Below are 21,862 nucleotides of genomic sequence, written 5' to 3' on the forward strand. Positions count from 1 at the left end.
ACAGCCTGATTGTCCTCAACTAACCCCAGCGTCCATTGAAGAAATGGGCCAGAAACTAAAGAGGTTTCCATCACCTGGTCCTGCGGGGAAAGAGGATGCCTTGCAGTAAGTGCAGGAGGGAGAGGATGGAGAGTGAGCGAGCAAGACGGTTGAGTTCCCAGTGATTCTGTGTGTATGTGTGTTTAATTGAGGAAGGAGTAAATTTAAACGAATGACCTTAACCTCCTTAACCCTGTCCTTTCTCAGCCCACAGACCTGGGTAAGTGACCAGAGTCTTTGGTGACACTGGTCATTCTCCTCCCCTTTCACATCCTGCCAATGTGCCGAAGGTTGGGGGTGGGGGTGGGAGGGTAAATGAGCTGAATTTAAAGAATGACCTTTACCTTCTGGAACCCTGTTTTCTCTAAGCATCTTTCTCAGAGACAAAAGATCTCTCGAGACATATGATCTTCCGCTGGGAGAGGCTCAGCACTTGTAAGATCAACGGAAACCAGAAAGGATCTTCCCACTTCAGTCCTATCCTGTCATTTTTTCGGGCAAGGACCCTGTGATCCTTCAGCTGGCTGACGGAGCATCTGAGATGAGCTCCCCAGCCCTTGGCTTCCAGTCCATTATTCTCCCCTTACCCCAGCCCATGCCACCCCACACTGCTGCAGCCTGTGCAGGGCATCCATTCTGTGACTAACCGGGGCGGGGAGGGAGGTTCAGACAAGCTCCCACCAAAATAGGCTGCTGCCTGTGCGTGATTATGTTGCTATGAGAACCTCAGTGGGTGTGTTTCCTCTGTTCTCTGTTGAAATCTCTCGCTTGGCTTCTCCCCAGGCACGGCTCCCCTCAGAATGGGGAGCAGAGAGGCTGAGATGGGAGAGCTGTATTCTCATGGCAAAGAGTGTTCTAGGCCAACACATCCAACCCTGAGCCAGCCTGGGGTGGTGCCTCAGTTGCCAAGGCCCCCAGGGTGGCTCCAGAGTGGTTGGAGGACCACACTGGGCTGTCTGAAAGTGGATGCTCCTGTCCTCTGCAGAGCCATCTTGGAGCAGAGAGCAGTGGCCCCTTCTACGCTCCCACCTCATTAATCACTACTTTAAAAGACTAAGTTTGGGGGTGAATTGCTACACAGCAAAAGATGACCTGAATACTCATCTCCTGAGTTGTGAAAAGTCATAATGTATTTAAAGTGCCCAGCACACAGTAGGCATTTTGTGGTACCATTTTTCTCACCATCCCCACTGTTCACAAGGATTTCCGTCTTTCTCCATATCTTTTGCGCAAGTATGTTGGCATACTCCTTTGCAGGATTAATGTAGTCATTCCACCAAGAACTTACTGGGCAGCGCTTTTATACCTAGCCCATGAGCAGGCACTGGGCTTTAGCAATAGGCAAAGACACTGGAATGACCATTGAGGAGGTCCAATCACCTTGGATGCGCGTGCATGTGTTCAGTCGCTAAGTTGTATCTGACTCTTTGCAAGTCTGACTGTAGCCCGAAAGGATCCTCTGTCCTTGGGATTTCCCAGGCAAGAATACTGAATGGGTTGCCATTTCCTCTTCCAGGGGAACTTCTCAACCCAGGGATCAAACCCACATCTCCTGCAGGTTCTTTACCACTGAGCCAACTGAGAAGCCCTTAATCACCTTGGATGTTTTGAAATATACAGAACTTTTATAGAAGAGCTTTCTTTGGAAAGGACTCTGGTGGGAGGCAAGAGGGCCTATGACCGGGGGTACAGGGGAGCTCTCCAGGGTGTGAGTTAAATGTGTGGTCTGTACAGTAAGTCCTACCTGGTAAAGAAATCCCAAAGACTAATTTTGCTGTTGTCATTTTTCTTACACCAGGTCTGCAATGCAACAAAATGGATTGAATAGTACAAGTGAAATGCTTAGAACATGCCTGGTTCATGGTAAGAACACGGACACTGCACTCACATTTCAAGGCCCTGAGCTGGGGGCTCTGAGTTCAACTCAATCAAGCCCTTCTCACGTGCTGGAGATTCTCCCAGACGTAATGTGTCCTCGTGAAGTTCTTTCGACAACTCTGTGAAGTTGATATACTGTCGCTGTCTCCACATCATAACAGATGACACAAAAACACAAGAGAACAGCCCACGTGGTGGAGTGGGCTTGCGAGTCCAGGATGCCAGCATGATCTTCCAGAGGTCACCCAGGGTTCCAGGGACAGGGGGTGGGTCCCAACCTTGCTGAGAATCATCCAGAGAGTTTTAGAAACACCATGCTCTGGTTCTACCCCCAGAAACTAAGACTTAGTGAAGAAGAAACTAGTACCTGGATCTTTTTTTTTAAGTCCCCGGATGAGTCAAACAGGTAGTCATGGTTGAGGACAGTTGGCTATTTAGAGATGAAAAGACCCATTTGAGGAAAAATCCCTAAGTCACAGAGAAGACCCATCCAAAACTGTAAGAAGCCTCACATTATCAAAAGGTCCATCCCTAACAGAGGTCCTTGAGAGAGTAAAGCTGTGCTGTGGGTTGGCTGAGTATGCAGAGGTTTTTGAAGGATGCTTGGGGAGGACTATGCTGTAATTGGACCAGTTATCCTGCCTAACCCCTTCATGGATCACTGTCTTGTCGTGGCAAAGGGACTTGCATAACTCAATGAAGCTATGAGCCAGGCCAAGCAGGGCCACCCCAGATAGGCAGGTTGGGGTGGTTATATCTCCAGGAGATAGTGGGGGACAGGGAGGCCTGGTGTGCTGCAGTCCATGGGGTCATAGACAGACATGACAACCGAACAACCACAATCCTTCTTTATGAGATGCCACAGAAAAACCAAGTCGCCTGTCACTAGAAGGGTCCAGTTGGACTCATTATTTGGCATAGATGTAGTAGCAGAGCTGCAAACTCTGGAAGGCTGAGCAATGCCTCTAATGTTCCATCCACCCCATCATTGTCTCCTCCAAGCCCCACCCCCGGAAGATGAAGACCGTGTGTAGTAGATGTTCTTCAGAAGCCAGCCAACCCTTCCTCTGCTGCCTCCCCAAATCCAGCACCTGGGCTCAGGGTGCAGTTTCTCTGGCCTGCACACATACTGTTTAGGGAAACCCAGATGCCAGCTTGTTCAAATGTGGTTGCTGCAATAAGAGGGGATGTATAAGACGTGTCACGTGGCTTCCCACCCCCGACTCCTCCTCCTCGGGGGAGCTCACACGTGGCCAGGGCTCACATATGGCTGAGACACGCTGCAGTGAATCCATGGCGCCTCAAGAATCAGGCCACAGTCGTTACCCATCATCACCTCCCAGCAGCAAACCCAGCAGTGTTCTTAGTGTCTTCTGGGAGGTGGGAGCCAAGCCAAGGCTGCAGCAGCCAGCTACCTGGCTGAGCCTTCAGACAACCCCTCACCTGGGGAGTTCTCCTGCATGAAGCCTCCACAGTCCTATTTCTCCCCAATTCAAGCCAAATTGTTTCTTAAACTATGTTCCCCCAAACAACTTAAAGAGTGCCACCAATGCCTGCAAAGTAACGTGAGTTTTTTTTTCAGTTGCCATAAAAACCAGAATGTTATTTCTTCTTTACTCTGATAATGTCTGATTAAATGGATTCATTGTAGTCTTCTGCTGGATATGATCTTGTTTGACTTGACTATTTATTCTAACTATACTTGGGAGGCGTTTTCTTGGTAGTTCTTCAGAGCTTACTCCTTGGTGTTTTAAGCCCCTAAGAAGCTAAACCCCAGGCTATTGTTACCTACCTTTCTCCCAAGGTGAAAAGTGAAAGTCACTCAGCCATGTCTGACTCTTTGCAATCCCATGGACTGTATAGTCCATGGAATTCTGCAGGCCAGAATACCAGAGTGTATAGCCTTTCCCTTCTCCAGGGGATCTTCCCAACCCGGGGATTGAACCCAGGTCTCCCACACTGCAGGCAGATTCTTTACCAGCTGAGCCACAAGGGAAGCCCAAGAATACTGGAGCGAGTAGCCTATCTCTTCTCCAGTGGATCTTCCTGACCCAGTAATTGAACCGGGGTCTCCTGCATTGCAGGCAGATTCTTTATGAATTGAGCTCTCAGGGGAGCCCTCCCAAGGTGAGAAGGACTCATAAGACATCCATACATTTTCTCAGTGGCCTACGATGGAACCTAAACTTCTCTGGAGGAGGCAGAAGAGGAATACGGTAGCAGAGCCCTTAGAGATACTATTTTAGTCTTTCTAAAATGCTGTCACAACAAAAATCAGCTTCTTCTCCTTGGTGGAAGCTGGATACTCCATTCCTTTCCTCTTAAGTCATTAAGATTCACCTTCTTCTGGAAAATCTCTCCTGGGTCCCCCAAAGCCAGCTAGAAGTCAATTCCATTTATCTGGTGCCAGAACTCAGCACACGTTTTCTTCCATTAGCCCTTCTATAGCAGATACGCTAAGCCAAGCACTGTGCTGAGTGTTCTGGACCAGAAGATGAAAAGACACAGCCCTGCCCTGATGACCTCTCAGGAGGAGATGGTTATGGATTCAGAGGTACTATCAGAGGTCATATGGATTGGGTCTTACAGGTTCAATACAGCTATAACCAATGGCTTATTGTCAGGGAGGCCCTGCAAGAACTAACCACTGATATAGACAGGAGACCCTGGAGGCTTTAGGACCTGGAATAGAAGCATAGTAGCCTCCATTCAGGTAAGGCTGGGGACACATTATCAAGATACTAAAGTTCCTGTGTGCTTCCAAAACTTTTATGGATGGGAAATTTTGCAGCCTTGCCTCCCTCCCCAAAACATCAAGTACTGATATTTCTTGGGACATAACACACTGTGTGACCTGCCCCAGTGAAGAGCTCATCCTGAGTTTTAGGGATGGTCCTGCCTGGGGGTGCACAGTAAGCTGAGGTGGCAAAAAAAGCTGTGCTTGGTTCCACCTGTTTTCTTTCTGGACCAGTTAACTGCCCTGACCTATCTCTTCCCTTCCTAAAGCATTTTTTTTCTTTAATATAAACTGCTAGATTTTTAAAAACTTAAAAATTAAGTTACCCCTCTCTGGTGATACGCGCATGTTTCTGTATATCCTGCTTTTGTTTCTCATGCAAATGTATGAACAGATCTTCCTTGACTTACAGTAGCGATTGTCTTCTGATGAACCCATCCCAGATGGAGAATACCATGAGTCAAAAATGCGCTTACCCTCCTGAACATCACAGGCAGGTTAGCCCTGCCTGCCTTAAACATGCTCAGAACACTTACATCAGCCTACAGCTGAGCAAGATCATCTCACACAAAGTCCATTTGGTAACACCCCACCTCCCCACATGGAATATACTGAAAGCAGGAAAGCAGAACGGCTATCTGAGTACAGAATGGCTCTACGAGCATCGGTTGTTTACCACAATTGCAGGGCCGACCAGGAGATGTGGTCACTGCCACTGCCCAGCATCACAAGACTGTATTGGACTGCATGTCCCTAGGCCAGGAAAAGATCGAAATTCAACCTTTAAAGTATGGTTCCTGCTGAACACACCATCACTTTCATACCATGGTTAAGTTGTAAAATCATAAACCAAAACTCTGCTAAGTCAGGGACCATGAATGTGTTGTACAGAAGTGGAATAACATACATCACTCAGCAACTTGATCTCTTTGTTAAACAGTATGTTATTACCTTAGAGACTCCTTTCCAGGTTATTACATGTAAATCCAAGTTATTATTTTTAAACATGCAAAATGTCTCGCTATGTGGATAAACCATGCTTTTGTCAACCAGCACCCTACTACTGATGGATTTTCAAGTCATTCTGATTTTTCTTGTCAGTCTAAGTGATTTTGCAATAAATGGTCTTTTACATACACCCCTATGAACAGGAATTTCATTTCCACAGGATAGTTTCTCAAAGGTGGCAGCATTTTAATGTATGTTGCCAGATCCTTTCAAAAATTTGATTCCTTGGGGTGTAGCCTGAACCCTTGGAAGGTGAAAATCCAGCCTCCCTTCCCCGCCACTATTCCAATGTTAAGTACAAAAATATTTACTTACTGCATTAAAAGCCCTGGATTGGGTATTTGAGGGGGAGGATCCATGAAATAAAAGACACAATCCTTGTTTTAAAAGCATTCCTACGCCAAGAGCTCGACAGCCTGGCAGAGTGTTCACAAGACCATCTGAGGCATGGGGCACTTTTCCTGAGAGGAAACCAGGTTGATTCCAGGTCTAGGCAGCCAAGCATGGATTGGATGCTACCAAGAGGTTCTATGGTCTGAAAAACAATAAAGACCAAAAAATGACATCAATTACCTGTCACTTGGGTGCAGTGCGCACAGGGGACTCTCAGGCCTGCGGGCACGTCTCATTTCCCGCTCCTTCTGGAGAGTTGTGCCAGGAGAACCTGGCTTGGAGGCCAGATGCCCCTGCTTCTTGTCCAGGGGACCCAATAGAAAACCACCACCTGCAAAACCACACCCTGACTTTCCAGTAAGTCTTGCTTAGTCCCTTTGAAACATCTGTTGTGTCCAGACTTGCTGATAAGATGCAGTCCACCCGTGACTCACCTGTAACCCAAGGAAACCGTATACCGCTTAAAACCTCCCATGTTAGGCCGTTAGAGCCTGCTTCAGAGTGTGTGAGAGGCTGAGGGAGGAAGAAGCAAAAGGGAGGAGAGACCTTTGGCCAGAGCCTGGGAGAAAGGGCCTGGGCTTTGTGGTCTTACAGACCAGTCGGTTAACCTCTCATTCCTATATCAGTGGCTTCATGGAGATGGCTCTCTGGCAGATGCACTGTGAGAATAAAATGAGCCAAGGCAGACCTAGCGTCTAAGACAATTCCTAAGAAAGAGTGTTCTAATAAAAGTGGGTTTCCTTCCCAGCATCTTCATAGAAGATCATGTCTGTCCACATAAGAGGGAAACAGAGTGATGTGGGGGAAGAGGGTCACCGCAGGGGTCAGCAGATCTGGGCTCTGGTCCCAGCTCTGTCAGTCAATGGCTGGGTAGCTTGAAAAAGTCCCTTTCCCTCTTCAAGCCCCTTTCTTTTTCTTTAAAAAAAAGGGGGGTTCACATGAGATAAGCCCCAGTCCCCTTTCTGCTTTGTCCTTTTATGCATGGTTTGAATGACGAATCCAATCACACCCAAATGACAACCAAGACTGGTCACATCTCAGACCAAAACTCAACTCTGATGGCCAAAACAAGGGCTGAAAAGTGAGGCGTGTCAGAGGGATCAAATGGAAAATCCAGTCCTGGCCAGTCAGACATTTACAAGAAAGGCTTGCCGCTAATGCTCATCGCAATGGTCACTCCAGCACTGGGCTAGGAGGGCGCACTCCATTTTTTTTTTAAACAGTCCTCTTTGGCTTTCGCAGCCTCAAAGTCAATAAGCAAACAATCATTATAAATAGTCACCACTTCATTTTTGAGATGCTTACCAGGGGCAGAGTTCTGTGGGGGAGCCAGCAAGCTTCCCGACAGCCCAGGCTGCAGGGTTGTGGCCAGTTACACCCCCATGAGGTCTCGGGGATCTTTTTTGACACATGAATCATTCAAAGCAGCAGATGATCCCCAAACTGCTTCTCTGACTCATGTATGTATCCAGGTACATGCAGACAGAACTTCTACGTGTCTCATGACTCTTGGCTTTAAAATATATTCACATTAATGTCTTGTCCCAAATACTCAATGTCCACCTTGGGTGATAGTCCAGGCAGCAGCTTGCTGGGGTGCTGACAAGGCCAGCCAGAGTCTTCATCTCATCAGAAGTGGTCCCCCTGGAGCTGATTCTCCTGCAGGAAAACAAAAATCAGTTGTCATCATTACACACCTCCCAGGGTTATTCTATGGGAAGAACTGCGTAAAGCTTGTGTGATGTTTAAAAATCATACAACAAGAAAAGAGTGGCTTCAGTTTCATGGACCATCCAGGTATCTGTTTAATTCAAATGCAGCTGTGGCTTCCAGAGAGCAGAGCTTCCCTCTCTTGGGCTGGACCAGCCCTGGCAGGGTTCAGGGCCTCTCCCGAGCTTGTGCAGCCTCTCTCCAGAGCCTGGAGGGAAGGGAGGGAGCACGGTGACCCCAGAGCAGTGACTGCAGGCCAAGTGCCTGCTCCAGGCCAGGCGCCGAGCCCACACTGACCCCAGAGGTGAGCTGCATTATACCCCTGTTTTGTACATCAGGGAGGGATGGCTCAGGAAGGTTTCAGAGCTTTCTCAGGTCACGCTCCTAATGGGGGGCTAAACACAGCCCCTGTCTCCCCAACTCCACCAGCAGAAGGAGCACAGACCCGGGTTTAAATCCAGATGTTGATACTTTCCGTTATGGCTCTGGGCACATCGCTCTATTTCTCTGAGCCCCGAGAACCCCATTTGCAAAAAGAGGTAGGCCAAATGGGCGCATGAAAAGATGCTCAACATCACTAGTTACTAGAGAAACGCAAACAAAACTAAATACAATGAGATATCACCTCATACCGGTTAGAACGGCCATCATTCGAATCTACAAATAACAAATGCTGGAGGAGGTGTGGAGGAGGGGGAACCCTTCTACACTGTTGGTGGGAATATAAGTTGGTGCAGCCACTATGGAGAACAGATGGAGGTTCCTCAAAAAACTATAGAAGTTTCCATATGATCCGGCAATCCCACTCCTCCTGGGCATATACCCAGACGAAACTCCAACTCAAAAAGATACATGCACCCCTAGTTCATGACACTCTTCACAATACCCAAGACAGGGACATAACTTAAGTGTCCATTGACCAGAATGGGTAAAGAAGATGCGGTACATATACACAGTGGAATACTGCTCAGCCATAAAAAAGACTGAAATAATGCCACCCACAGCAACGTGGATGGACCTAGAGATTGTCATACATTGTGAAGTTAAGTCAGAAAGAGAAAGACAGATACCATATGATGTCCCTTACATGTGGAATCTACAATATGACACAATGAACATATCTATGGAACCGAAACAGAATCACAGACAGAGAGAAAACAGACCTGTGGTTGCCAATGGGGAGAAGTGGGGGAGGGATGGAGCTGGAGGTTGGGGTTAGCAGATGCAAGCCATTATATAGAGGGTGGATAAGCAACAAGGTCCTACTGCATAGCACAGGGGACTATATTCCATATGATAAACCCTAATGGAAAAGAACAAAAATATAAAGAATAGAAAAATAGAAAAAAAAAATATATATACGAGTCACTGTGCTGCACAGCAGAAATTAACGCAACATTGTAAATCAACTATCCTTCAAATAAAAAACAAAAGAGGCAGGCTGCGCTGTGGCAACGTGCCTGACCCAGAGCCAGGCTCCCTGCAGAGCTCAGTAGACGGGCGCAATGGTGTGCGGCCGGATGTGACCGACTTCACTCTGCCAAAACTGCATCTCCTCTGGTTCTGTTTGACTCTCCGGGTGAAGAGCACACCCCATCCCCCTGAGGCCGCAGCATCCGTCAGTCAGCCGGGCAATGGCTCAAGGCAGGGCCACTCCATCTAAATGGCACCTATCAGGCCGTGTTCCTGCTGCAGCTCCTTCTGTCACATCTGCTTAGTTCCTGCCCTGAGTGGTGTCACCCTGGGTCGCATACCATATTTGCAGGCGTGGAGGACCTCGCCCTCTTAACTTCTGGAACTTATAACTCGGCTTATTCAAGGGGCCAGATCTGCCACTCCACGGCCTGGGGACTTAGTGAATGCGTCCTGGACCAGCATGGGATTAATCACAGGCAGGAAGGAGAGAGCGGGCCCAGGGGCAACGACAGCAGAACAACTCTGCTTATCCGCTCTGACTTTTCTCCAGCCTGCAGAGACGGCCTTCTCTTTTTAAAACAAATCTCTGTCTGTACCCTTTCCCCGCTGGCCCATAATCTAGGCCCCAGGAGGTTCATTCAGGTCATGGTTTCCAGCCTGGAGCCTCTGAGCACACCTTGTCTTCCTCCTTCAGCCTCATTTTACCCTCAAGTTCATAAGACAAGGTGGGTTAGGTTTCCCCCTTCCTCCTCCAGGTTGGATAATGAGGTCCCTGAAAACTCCGCCCTTTCCCAGACTGAGTTTGGTACAAATTGCAGTCCTGCAGACTCATGGCCTAGACATAGAGGGGAAGAGGAGGCTGCACCCGTGAGCTCCGGCACTTTCTCCAAGCAGGGCCGTGGTCTCTATCCCAGGTCCCAGGACCAGAGGCTGTTTTTCAAGCAGCATCTCAGGCAGGGTTCAGATGGTATACAGAAACTCCAGTTATAACCAGGCCAACTCCACCCTGTGTCCCAACCAAGTAAAAGCGGCCCAGAGTTCTGCTTTTTAAAATGTCACGTGACAGAGGATCCTTATAACCCCCTCCCCTACCAAAGCCCCTCCTATGAGTTTCCAGGAGACCCTGCAGGACCACCCTGTAGGCACTCACACGGAGTTCTCCTTCTTCATCTCTGTTCCCCTTCGTCAACGTCCAGTAACCTTGAACTTGCTTCCAGAAGCCTCGCCCGTGCCCACGTCGACCGTGTCGCTTGGAAGGAGGCTGATGGCCGTGCAGGGCTGTCGTCTCCCCGCCCACCTGGCAGTTCTGGATGCTGTGCAGAAGCTGGGGGCAAGACCTGATGAGCCCCCAGCCCCCTCGTCGTGCTCTGAGTCCCTCTGAGCCTCCTGGGGAACCGGCCCTTTCTGTTTCTGGCCGGAACCCTCCCACTCTGTGTCTGCAAGAACACAAAGCCCTGTGTCAGGGTAGCAAGCACACCATCCCCTCGGCCTCTGGGGCCCCCTCCTCTGCCTTTCGGTCACAAAACAACAGCTCAAGCTCTTCTGTTCCCTCAGCCGGGGACCAATGCACTGTGTGGCTCAGTCCATGCAGAAGCAGCTCTGGTCGTGTTCTGTTGTGTGTGCTGGGCAGATGGGTGGTAGCCTGTAAGGAACGTCTGCAACAAGGAGGACTCATCCTCACAACACCCCCAGCTTGTGGTCTTTCTGCATCTTCATGCATGCTCAGTCACGTCCGACTCTGTGCGACCCCATAGACCACCACAGCTCCTCTGTCCGTGGGATTTCCCAGGCAAGAATACTGGAGTGGGTTGCCAGGCCCTCCTCCAGGGGATCTTCCCGACCCAGGGACTGAATCCTCATCTCTTCTGTCTCCCGCATTGGCAGGCAGGTTCTTTACCGCTAGCACCACCTGGGAAGCTGTCCTCCTGCTTCAGCGAGTTTCAGATCTCTCTGTCCTGGCTTCTCCTCCACCCCTGCCACCATCAGATACCAACTGTCCTGCAGGAACAGCCCAAGCAGGTTGTTAGCTATCAGCCACGGGTGGCCTTTCCAGAGTTATAGGCCGGCCTCACTTCCAAGTGACAAAGGAATGAATCTCTAATGGTGGAAGGTCAAGCATCAGCTACCTGCCAGGGGGAGCGTCTTTCTGGGGTGGAAGTGCGCCCTGCACTCTAAGATCCTGTTTCATTCTCCTGCCTGTGGGTGGGTTGTACCCTGGCCTGCAGGCTGCAGAGAAAGCACAGAGCACTGGGAGGGTGGGGGAGCGGAGAAAAGCACTCAGCTAGAATCAAGAGGCTCAAATTCTAACTCCAGCTGGGTCTCAGGCTGCTCAAGACCCTGGAGAGGGAGGTATCAGATAGACGGAAGTGGAGGAGCGCGGATGGCTAGGGTCTGTCCCTGTCCTTAGAGTCCCGGATGCGCCCTGTCATCACTCTTCCTCTGTTGAGTTGGGACTAGCTGAGCCAGGAGCTCGCTGTCAACTCTCCATTCTGTCATTGGAAAGCCCAGGTGGTGTCTAGAGGCGAGATGCTGTCCCACAGCATGGCAAATGAGGAAAAGAACAAAAGTGTTGGAGAGCCTTGTGCCCCATCCAGGGGCTCAGGCACGCGGGCCACACCAACAACCAGCCCCACTCATCTTCAAAGTGGTTTTTCTGTTAAAAAAAAAAAAAAAACACACAAAAACGCAGGGAAAAAAAAAGAGAGAAAGCTGTAGATGCCACCTCCTGCCCCCAAGGATCTCAAATACTCATGGTCTCCTGGGAGGAATCATCTGCTCTCAAATACTCCACCCAAGTGCAGCTTGTAGAGTTGGGGAAGAGGGTGTCCTTCTAGCTGGGAATTTATGGAGAAATATACCTGATAGCTCAGTTGGTTAAGAATCCGCCTGCAATGCAGGAGACCCTGGTTCAAGGCCTGGGTTGGGAAGATCCTCTGGAGAGGGGAACGGCTACCCACTCCAGTATTCTGGCCTGGAGAATTCCAGACTGTGTAGTCCATGGGGTTGCAAAGAGTCGGACACAACTGAGGGACTTTCACTTTCATGCCAGCCAGTGTTCCGCTTTCTCCGCACCCACTCGAGGGGCGTGCCAGCCCTAGGCACCCATGGACTCGAACTCCTGGGAATCTACTTGCAAGGCAGCCACGAATGACTTCCTGTTTCTCTCCAATCTCCCTGTTTACTCTCTGCTCCCACTTCCACTGCATCGTCCACTTGTGCTCAGATGCCTTTAAATGAGTGGATATAGCCTAAAGTGTGAATAACGAAATCGGGACAGTCAAATCAGCCACCAACAGGTGATGTGTAAAAACATGTAATTTACACGGCAGCTTCAAGAATCAAGGGGCCTCCTCGTTCCAGGGCCAACATGGAATAAGGCCATTGGTGCCCAGTGCTCCTCACGGGTGGGGAGAGTCCTCAGGCTGGCCCTTCCTCTGCGCCCAGTGGGCCTGCATACAGCAGTGTAACCTCTTTTGGCCAACAGCAAGCAAAGTGCAGGAAAGCCTTTTCAAGAAATGCAGAAGGACCTGCATCTTCAGAGTTTTTTTTTTTTTTTTTTTTTAAGCGAAGAAGGCAGTTATCTAAAGAAAACAGACCAGAGCCAAAGGGGCTGGATAAAGGGTCTCAAGGTCCCCCACTAGATTGCACATTCTAGGATTATAATAAGAGCATGGGCCAAATCCCCAGGGCCCTTCCAAAGACAGCCGACTGGGCACACTGGTTCCCAAATTCAGCCCCATCTGGAGAACCAGGCAGAACCCAGGCCAAGGCCCATGAGGGTGAAGGAGGCTCGGGGCCTCCTCTGGCCCCTAGGGAACCAGGCAGGGCCACAGAGAGCAGCCACCAGGGAGGCACAGACTCCTGTAGGGAACATGAGCCTGGCATGGTTTTCTCAGACACAGTTATACGGAGGAGAGAAACTGGAGTGGGGGAGATGACTTTAATACCATATGAAATTTTAAAGAGCTTCCAAAGCCCCCTCAGTGGGTGGAGAGGCCTGCCAGGGGATCCAGACCATTCCCAGCCAGGACCAGCTCTGCCGGCTCAGACCGCTGAGACCCCGGGGCAGCCCTGTAAGCCTCGTCTCTCAGCCATCCAGTGTCCCAGAGCAGCACCCTGGGTCTTTGCCTGGAATTCCAGTACCTGTAGCCTGTGACAGCAGTTTTTATTTCCTTCCTTCACTCCTTCCCAAGGCCGTCAAGGGCTTCTTCCCAACAGATCGTTCTCCTCCCTCCAGCTGAGCTGGCAGACTCTCAAATTGCCAGGCCACTGGGCAGAGTTCCCAGAGGTCCAGGCCATGACCCTCTGCTCAGCCAGGCATGCACCTGATGTTCTGAGCATCTAAGGCTGCTGTGACACGGATTCCAGTAGGCAAAGGCTGCACAAATGTGTCTACTACTGCCCTGAGCATCAGTCTGGGGGAGAGAGCCTCTCCCAGCCTCATCCCCTCTTTAACGCCTACGGGACGGATTTGAGAATAAAGAGAAGCAAACACTCCACGGGATGGTGGCCACCCCAGTTACGTAGCCAAGCCTCTTTAGGCTTCAGAGAAAAAAGCAAGTCCTAGGATGAGGGCTGAGAGGAGATGGCCAGCGTCAGGCCCTGTCGCACACTTTACCACAGTGACCACACAAGGGCAGGCCGAGACCTTCTAGAGCTGTTGACAGTTAAGCTTCTGTCCAGCCAGCTGGCCTGGGGGAGATTCTCAGTCTGCTCTTCTCCAACCAGGAGCAAAGTGACCATCTCTTTCTGAGACAGAAGTGTGGGGAGTCAGCAAAAAAAGGAGGTTCTTCATTCCCACTTTTCTTCTGCTTTTTTCTGACCTTTCTTTTTAGAGAGAAGATAGGGAACTCTTTGAGACCTAAATGTCCAGAGTGACTCTTTCCCCTGCACACATGAAGGCGAGTGTTACTGGGGACAGGTTCCTGGCTCGCGGTCTTCCCTACCCCAGAGGGTTCCTGTATGTGGTTCCACTGCCTTTCTGCATCTAGTGTAGCCAACGAGAAGTCTGTTGTCCCTCTCATCCTTCTTCCATTTTAGATCATCTTTTCCCTCTTTCCCTGGAAGTTTTTGTTTTTGTTTTTTGGGTTTTTTTTTTTTTTTTTAGTAGTTTTCCTCTAACTCTGTTGTTGTGCTGTATCCAGTCGCAGGTGTTTGTCACTCCCCCTTCTTGGCACTTGGTCATCCGGTTTCGTCTTGCAATTTGGTCTTCAGTGGTTTCTTTTCTGTCTCCCGGTAAGCTTTCTTATTGTGTTTCACCCTTTCCATCCCTCACAAACTTCTTGTGGACAGAGTGTGTCCTCCACCTCTCTCGCAAGTGCTTCAATCCGTATCTCCATCTCATGGTCCTGTAGACCACAGGCTGCAGAGAACACCTCCAGTTCACCAGTTACTCTTCACTCTCATCCGCACTGCCGGTCCAGCCCATCTGTTGATTCTTATATGTCCTTGTGCACAGTTTGTTTCCAAGGTCTCCTGCTGATCATTTTACAGATCTGATAGTGGTACTTATTACTCCAAAGGCTCCAGAGAAGTCCCATTCTGCTTGTACTGTTAGCACCTGCTTTGGTGTGAACTTTTGCCTCCTACAATCAGCACATCTTTTTTCACAGTTGGGTTTTCTACAGCTTTTTGGTGAATCCTGGAGGCATGCCCCTTTCTGTACTGGAAAGTCAGGTTGGCAGTGGGAAGTGGGATGTGTTACAGGGTAGGTTTGGCTCCAGCCTTTCCAATCTAAGTGAAGGGGAAGTGCCTGCTGTTGGGGGAGTGAGCAAGCAGGGAGGGGAGAAGTGAAATCTTCCTCTTGGGCTTGTGTCAGCCACCCTGGAGCACTGCTCAGCTTCAGTCTCTCTCACCCAAGTATCCAAGCAGTCTCCACTGCTCCCTGCCTGCCCTGAAGAGACTGGATGTGGAGGAATGGAGGGATTCAGTTGCCTACCCAAGCCTCCTGGTGACCTCAAGCCCTCACCCTATCACATACTCCCACCTCCCTTCACCCCATTATCTGCCACTTCTGGGCCCAGAGCACATCTTTTAGTGATCCTTCTGCAGGGACATTGGAGTTGTGGTTTCCCTCATCAGTCTGATCTTGACTGCTCTCCATCCTTGGGGGAGTCCTCGGTTTCTTCTGTACCAAGGACACCTTTTTTTTTTTTTTTTAAATTTCCGGCACTGTTTTATGTTCTTTAATGTAATTTTATACAAGTATTCATTCTATTCTGTCATCTCTGGGATCTTGGGATGGAAGGGTGAGGGGGCCACTGTTGCTGAATCCCTCATCTTGAACCAAACATACTATGCTCTCAGTAAAGAGTGGTTGGATGAATGAATGGATCCTAATGCCTATAAGTTTAACATCTTCCTCCATTTGAAAAATTGGAGAAGGCAATGGCAACCCACTCCGGTACTCTTGCCTGGAAAATCCCATGGACGGAGGACTCTGCAGCCCATGGGGTTGCAAAGAGTTGGACATGACTGAGTGACTTCACTTTCACTTTTCACTTTCATGCATTGGAAAAGGAAATGGCAACCCACTCCAGTGTTCTTGCCTGGAGAATCCCAGGGATGGTGGAGCCCGGTGGGCTGCCGTCTACGGGGTCGCACAGAGTCGGACACAATTGAAGCAACTTAGCAGCAGCAGCAGCCATTTGAAAAATAGTTGACTCATTAATAGTGACTGATTTCAAGAGACTTTTCACCTTACTCTAAGTGAATACACAACTGGGCATCACATGGAAGGGTCTTAGGCCCAGTTGCATGTCTTTTTTTTTTTTTCCCTATTGTTCTAGATTTCCAAGGAATTTTATAAATTGAAAAAAGACCCTCATACTTTTTTGCTAATAACAGATACCCACATGAGCTCATACCCATTGGTGGCTCCTGATTTCAAGTGCAACTTTGTCATCCTTCTGAAATATTAGGGCAAGTTGGGTTCCAGAGAAGGGGACGGGCCTTTGACAGTGCAAAGAGGGGATGGAACCAGCCCTCTTTCTCCTCTGCCTTTGACAGACACATGCAAGCTCCATAATGCTGTCCCATTTTGAGTCATCGGAGTCACAGCTGGTGCACAAGTCTCTGTCTTGTGATTCAGGCCCACAATCCAGGCAGCACCCACAGCTGGCAAATGCACCCATGAGTGCCTATGGAACCCAGAGCGGCCTAGAATCTGCATAATACATCCCCACCTGGCCTGCGGGTAGAAGACATGACAGCACATAGAACCCCATGAAGAGTTATGTGTACAGATCACAAAGACCCTCTGATTCCATCACAGAGTTCAGCCTACTCCTCCTTCTTGATAAAGGGGCTGCCTCCCCTCAACTCACCAAGCCCTTCATCCCCGTCACCAAGGCCTAGCTAACTTTCTGTTCCATAAAACCTTTCCTGGGGCTTGCCAGCCCCTGGGGAATTTTTTTTCTTTAAACTCTCAAAGTATTATACACCACGTCACTCACTTTGACACTGCATCTTATAGAGTTTTGCCCTACTTTAGCCAGAAGTTACATCCAGCCACTGTGAGTCTGCAGAACACAGCTTAAGGCAAGGAAAATGCTCAGAAAAGTAAGAGAACAGTCATCACCCTGTCTCTGCAGCACCCTACCCACCAAGCCGGAGCTTGTTACCCTTAGGTTGAACGCAAGGCGAGGCTCACTCATTAAACAGAATCGGTTCTGTCCTTCCTCCAGTCAGTCTTAAATTCGTAAGGGCAATGGCCAATTGTATGGCAGCAGGGGAGCAAGAATAGATTGGGGGACAGTCAAGGGGAAGGAAAGATTAGGACCAAAGCATTGAAAAGAGATGAGGTTGTGTTCTGTGGATTAAATTTCCTAAGGCAGAGGGGATGTCCTTTTAAAGATCTCCATAAAAAGTGCTCAAATGACATGTTTCCAAACTTAGAGGCTGGAAGAATTTCCAACACAGGGAAGTCTGGGCACTCAGCACCCCACGTCCAAACCACGGTGAACAAGGGCAGCCACCTCCCCGCCTGTGCTAGAGGGCTCCACCACTCCCTGGCCATGCCTTTCAGTTTCCTCACAGTGAGGTGAGTCCCAGGAGAGCAAAGCCTGACCTTCTGTGTGTCCCCCCTTCTCCATGCCTAGACAAGTGCCAGACACACAAAAGGTACTCATAGGTACTAGTTGAATGAACGAATGAATGAATGAGTGAATGAGTGAATGAATGGACACAAGATGCCTTCCTGTAACTTTTTATTTCCAGGCTCACTGCCTTTCATTATTTGGGAGCAAGATTAGAAAGTGGATTTTTTTTTTCTAAATACATTTTGTACAACCAGAAAGCCTTGTAAATGGACCCCAGCAATTCTACAGTCCCCCAGGATACCCTTCCTTCCACTTCCTCCTCATGTCCAGCACCACCAGAGGAAGATACCTTCCCACCTACGGCCAGTCACACGCCAGGCAGACCCGACAGCTGTAAGTTCCTGCTAATACACATATGCACACAGGATGCCAATATGCTTAAAAATGCTGCCTGGTTTCTCTAAGTCCCCGGGCCTTGCCAGCCCAGCTCCTGAGGGGCCATCCTCCCCTCCACTGTCCACCAATGGACAGACTCAATGCCCCATCCCTGTTTGATTCACAGCCCTGCTGCATGCTCAGTTGCTTTGTGTCCAGAATCTGTGAACAGCTTCAGGCCTTCTGTCAGGCAGAGAAGAGAATGGGGGCAAGAGGTTGCCGTCGGAACTCTAGGGCAAGCATCCTGGTGAACCCAGGCGGGAGGGCTCCTCCAGAGAGGGCTTTTTTGTTTTTTTTTTTTCTTGCAGGGACTCTTTTCCTGACCTGCCTGCACAGCACGAGCCAGACGCCTGGCCCGAGGGAGGGGAGACGGACAGAAATCTCCTGTGTGCCTGCGTATGGAGGAGCCACCAACCGGGGCCTTCTTGGATGACTCTGCGCCTGTAAATACAGACGCCCAATGTGGGCACTCCTCTGTTTAGATACTCCACTGTTTAGATACCTGCCAACAGCGGAACCTTCATGCCGAGAGTCGGACTTGCAAGAAGACGTCTGCCTGGGACCGGCTGCCTCAGTTTCCCTCTCCCCCTTCCCCAACAGGCTCATGTTTCTATCACTGCATGTGAAGGAGGGCTTGTCCCCAAATCCACGGCATCCTTCACGCCCAGACACCCAGCTCCTAAGCAAGGAGGGTTGGGAGCACCTGGCCTCACTCACCCCCACTGCCAGCTGAAGGGTCGCCCCAGAGGGCAGATAAAGGAATTTTTATTCACATCGGTCTTAGGACCAGTGACCCAAATGAGGTCTTCCCTCTACCAAGACACGTAGATGTTCATTAGACTGAATACGACTCCTGAAGCTCGGCCGAGTACCTGGCCCAACCCCATTTCTCAGCAGATTATCAGAAGACCAACTTTATGAAAGCTCTGATATGGAAAAAGGTGTTCAGAGCTAGGGGCACAAAATTCATGGCCCTCTAGCTCCCAGCCCTCCACGTTCATCACGCACCCACAGGACAGGGAAGAGAGTGAGCATACAAACAAGAGTTTCCCTGAGGTGCCAGGATCCCCCTGGATGGACACCAGCACAGCAGTGGGCTTCAACTCCCTCCTTGGGATCAGCCCCCCATGACCCCAGTGCTGGGCACCCAGGGTGGGGAGGGTGAGGGTGCCCATCTTCCCAGAGTGACCAGAGGGGATAGCCCACAGGCTCTTGCAGGGTCACATTTAGGGGGGCTTGTGCATCTTTCTTGCAGACCACCTCCACCTCAAAGCAAAATACCCCAGGAGTGCAACAACTCAGGGGTGGCAGGGGTGTGAGGGGAGTTGGTGGCAGGCTGCAGAGAGCCCAGGGCAGCTCTGAGGCAGAAGGCTGGCAGCTCGGCCTGGGTCCTCAGGCAGGAGAAAGCCCCCAGGGATCTGTCACATTACAAACAGGCAAGTTCACCCGTTCAACTGATGGGAAGTGACATTCAGAGATGCTCTGACCTGGCCTGAAAACTCGTTTTAAAAGAAAAGCTCAAACCAGTTGGGTAAGAAAAGTCAGTCCCTGCCTGACAGTCCCGGGTGCGAATGTCCACCACTCTCCCAGGAGACTGTGTGTCTCCTCGGGGCCTCAGCTCTGCCATCCTGCTCCCAAATGTGCCCTGCCCCCTCCATCACTGCTACCTCTCATGACCCGGTCGGTACCTTGGGGACAGCCCAGGACCCTCCACGGCCACCGTGTTTGCTCTGCACACAGTGGGACTAGGACCCAGCCACCCCACGTGACAGTTCCCTCTTCTTAGAAGTTGGGCGGTCGGCAATACGGATGAGGCTCCCCGCCGTGTACTCATTGCACAGGGCACCCCTCAACCGGAGACCCTGCCCTCAGGGAGGTTACAATCTGACGGGCCGCCCAGGCCCCTACTCCCCAGAGGAGCAGAAACAAACAAGAATGAGAGCATTATACACCGATAAATACAGTCAGGATCCCAGTATCACCCTGAGACAATCCCAAGTCTAAATTGTTCATTCAACAGAGGTTTATAGACAGCCCAGGGTGCCGTACTCCATACTAGGGATATAAAGATAAGTAAGACATGATCCCTACCCTCTGGGGGGCTGCCACGAAGCTCAGCCAAGAGCCCTCCAGGGAGGCAGGAGGGGAAGGCCTGGAAAGACTCCCCTGGGACATTTGGGAAGTAACTAGTCTAGGTGTGTGCACGCAGGAGACGCTTCCCGCAGGGGGTCTCTTAGAAGACCCCCTCAGGAGTGGAGAGGAGTCGGGCAAGCACGGCAGGAAGGCGCCGGCCTGGGACGGGGGCTGCAGAGAGTGGCAGCCGAGTGGAAACAAGGATCGGGACCAATCTGGGGGTTTCCTGGTAGAACTGTGGATATTCTGGGGAGGATGCAGGGCGGCAGCGTTAGGGCAGAGTTTGTCTGCTGTCCGGGGGCATAAGCTGTTGTGGGCGAGAGACAGAGTGCCGGGTGCAGGCCCTGGGGTGGGAGACAGTGGCTGTGCACCTGCTTTGAGATAAAGAGAAACAGACCTGGCACCTGAGCGCCCTGGACACACAAGAACACGGAGGCTCATAGAGGTTAAGTAACTTACTCAAAATCACACAGCAGAAGTGCGGCTGAGGTTTGAGCTCAAGTCTCCTGGACCCACGCAGCACTGGGCCACGGGACATGGGGTTGGGGGTGGGGGGCTTGAACACCCCGCTAAGGAGTTTGGACTTTACCCTGAAAGCATCAGGGAAGCCGTGAAGAGTTTTAAGTGGCAGTTTGCCACGAGCAGAGCTGTACCTGTAGATATTCATCCTGGCAGCTGCATGGAGAATGAATGGGAGGGGACCGCACACGAGGCAGAGACGGCACGCATGGGTGGGGAGGCAGGGGCCCCCCTGAACCCCCACAAGAGGTGCCAAAGTGGGTCTGGAGGACACCGTGACTGCAGAGTGAAGGATGAGCTCCACCGACAGTAAGAAGGTAGAGTCGACTAAGCCAGGTGACGAGCAGAAGGAACCATCAGAGACGAGCAGGAGGCACCAAGCAGATACCCAGGAGGGACGAGCCAAGGTTGGGTCTCAGGTCATGGTTGAGCCGGCCAGCTGGGTGACCAGAGACAACATCTACCCAGAGAATGAACTAAGAGGAATAGGAAGAAGCAGGGGAGTGAGGGAAGAATCTGTTTGAAAGGATTGCCAGAAGGAGATGCCCTGTTCTGCAAAGGACCTGATCCTCCTGGCATTCCCGTCTGTCTACAGGAGATGCCCTGTTGACAGGGGGCGCTCAGAAAAGACCCCTGGTGGGGTGGCCATGCCAGTGTTGGTGGGGGTGGGGGAAGTCATCAGCATCGTGACGGCATTTAAACCCAAGGAGAAGTGGACAATTGGGAATGGCAGGTGGAGAATTCTGGGAGACCCGTCTTTCAGCAGGATCAACAGAGAAAGAGGAGCTTGGAGGAGAAGGTTGAGAAAGACCGGCTCAAGAGACAGAAGTAAAACCAGGAGACAGGCCAGTCAGGGCTGGAGGAGGTCTCAGAGAAGTCTCAGAGGTGCGTCTGCTGGGCTTTGCAGTCGGAGGCTGGCAGTGGTCTCAGCCGAGTGGTCGCACAGAATCTTCGAGAACAGGCTGGGTGGCAGTGGGGGGAGGGGCCGCCTATGAAAGCTGGTTCCTGAGATGAATGGGTGGGCGGGAGGGAAGTGCCAGGAGGAACAGGTACTTTCCAGAACGTCAAACTGTCAGGAGCGGCAGTGACAGGGCCCTGGAGTCAGGGGGACCTGGGGTTGAGAGTTTTGCCAGTAAATTGTATTGAATGAGCCAGTAGTGTGTTAAAATGCTAACAGAGAGGAGGGGCTGGCTGGTGAGGAAAAGGTTCAGGTGGGGAGAAAACCACCAGACCCAGAATAAGACCCCTAGGCCACAGGGAGGGGGCTGGACCAGAGGGTCCTCCCGCTACTGAGCTTCAAGACCTTTACCTTCAAGTACAAGGTGAGGTGGCAGGGGGCTGGGCAGGAGAGGGGCACGTCAGCAGGAAACAGGAGCTTAGGGAGACAGGTGAGGGTTAGGATAGGGACTGGGGGTGGGGGGCAGCATGGGAGGTTGCGGGGGGAACTCGAGGCCTCATTGAGGACTGAGCACAGCTGGGAAGTCCTTGAGGCTGGGAAGGGGGTGACCCTCAAGCTCCCAAGGCCGAGAATTGAATGAAGAGAAGGTGGGCTGGG

The 21,862-nt window shown here is 50.8% G+C and overlaps 1 long non-coding RNA gene across 1 annotated transcript; it reads right to left on the minus strand.

Annotated features, from left to right (window-relative positions):
* Nucleotides 1–1,822: 1,822 nt before the first annotated feature.
* Nucleotides 1,823–21,304, minus strand: LOC112446764 (uncharacterized). The gene is made up of 3 exons (XR_003034856.2): nt 10,332–21,304; nt 7,361–7,714; nt 1,823–6,197 (listed from the first exon to the last, which is right to left on the minus strand). It is a non-coding gene; the product is annotated as an uncharacterized lncRNA (long non-coding RNA).
* Nucleotides 21,305–21,862: the final 558 nt, after the last annotated feature.

This window comes from Bos taurus, chromosome 5 (assembly GCF_002263795.3).
Source record: "Bos taurus isolate L1 Dominette 01449 registration number 42190680 breed Hereford chromosome 5, ARS-UCD2.0, whole genome shotgun sequence".
In the NCBI taxonomy this organism is placed as follows: Eukaryota; Metazoa; Chordata; class Mammalia; order Artiodactyla; family Bovidae; genus Bos; species Bos taurus.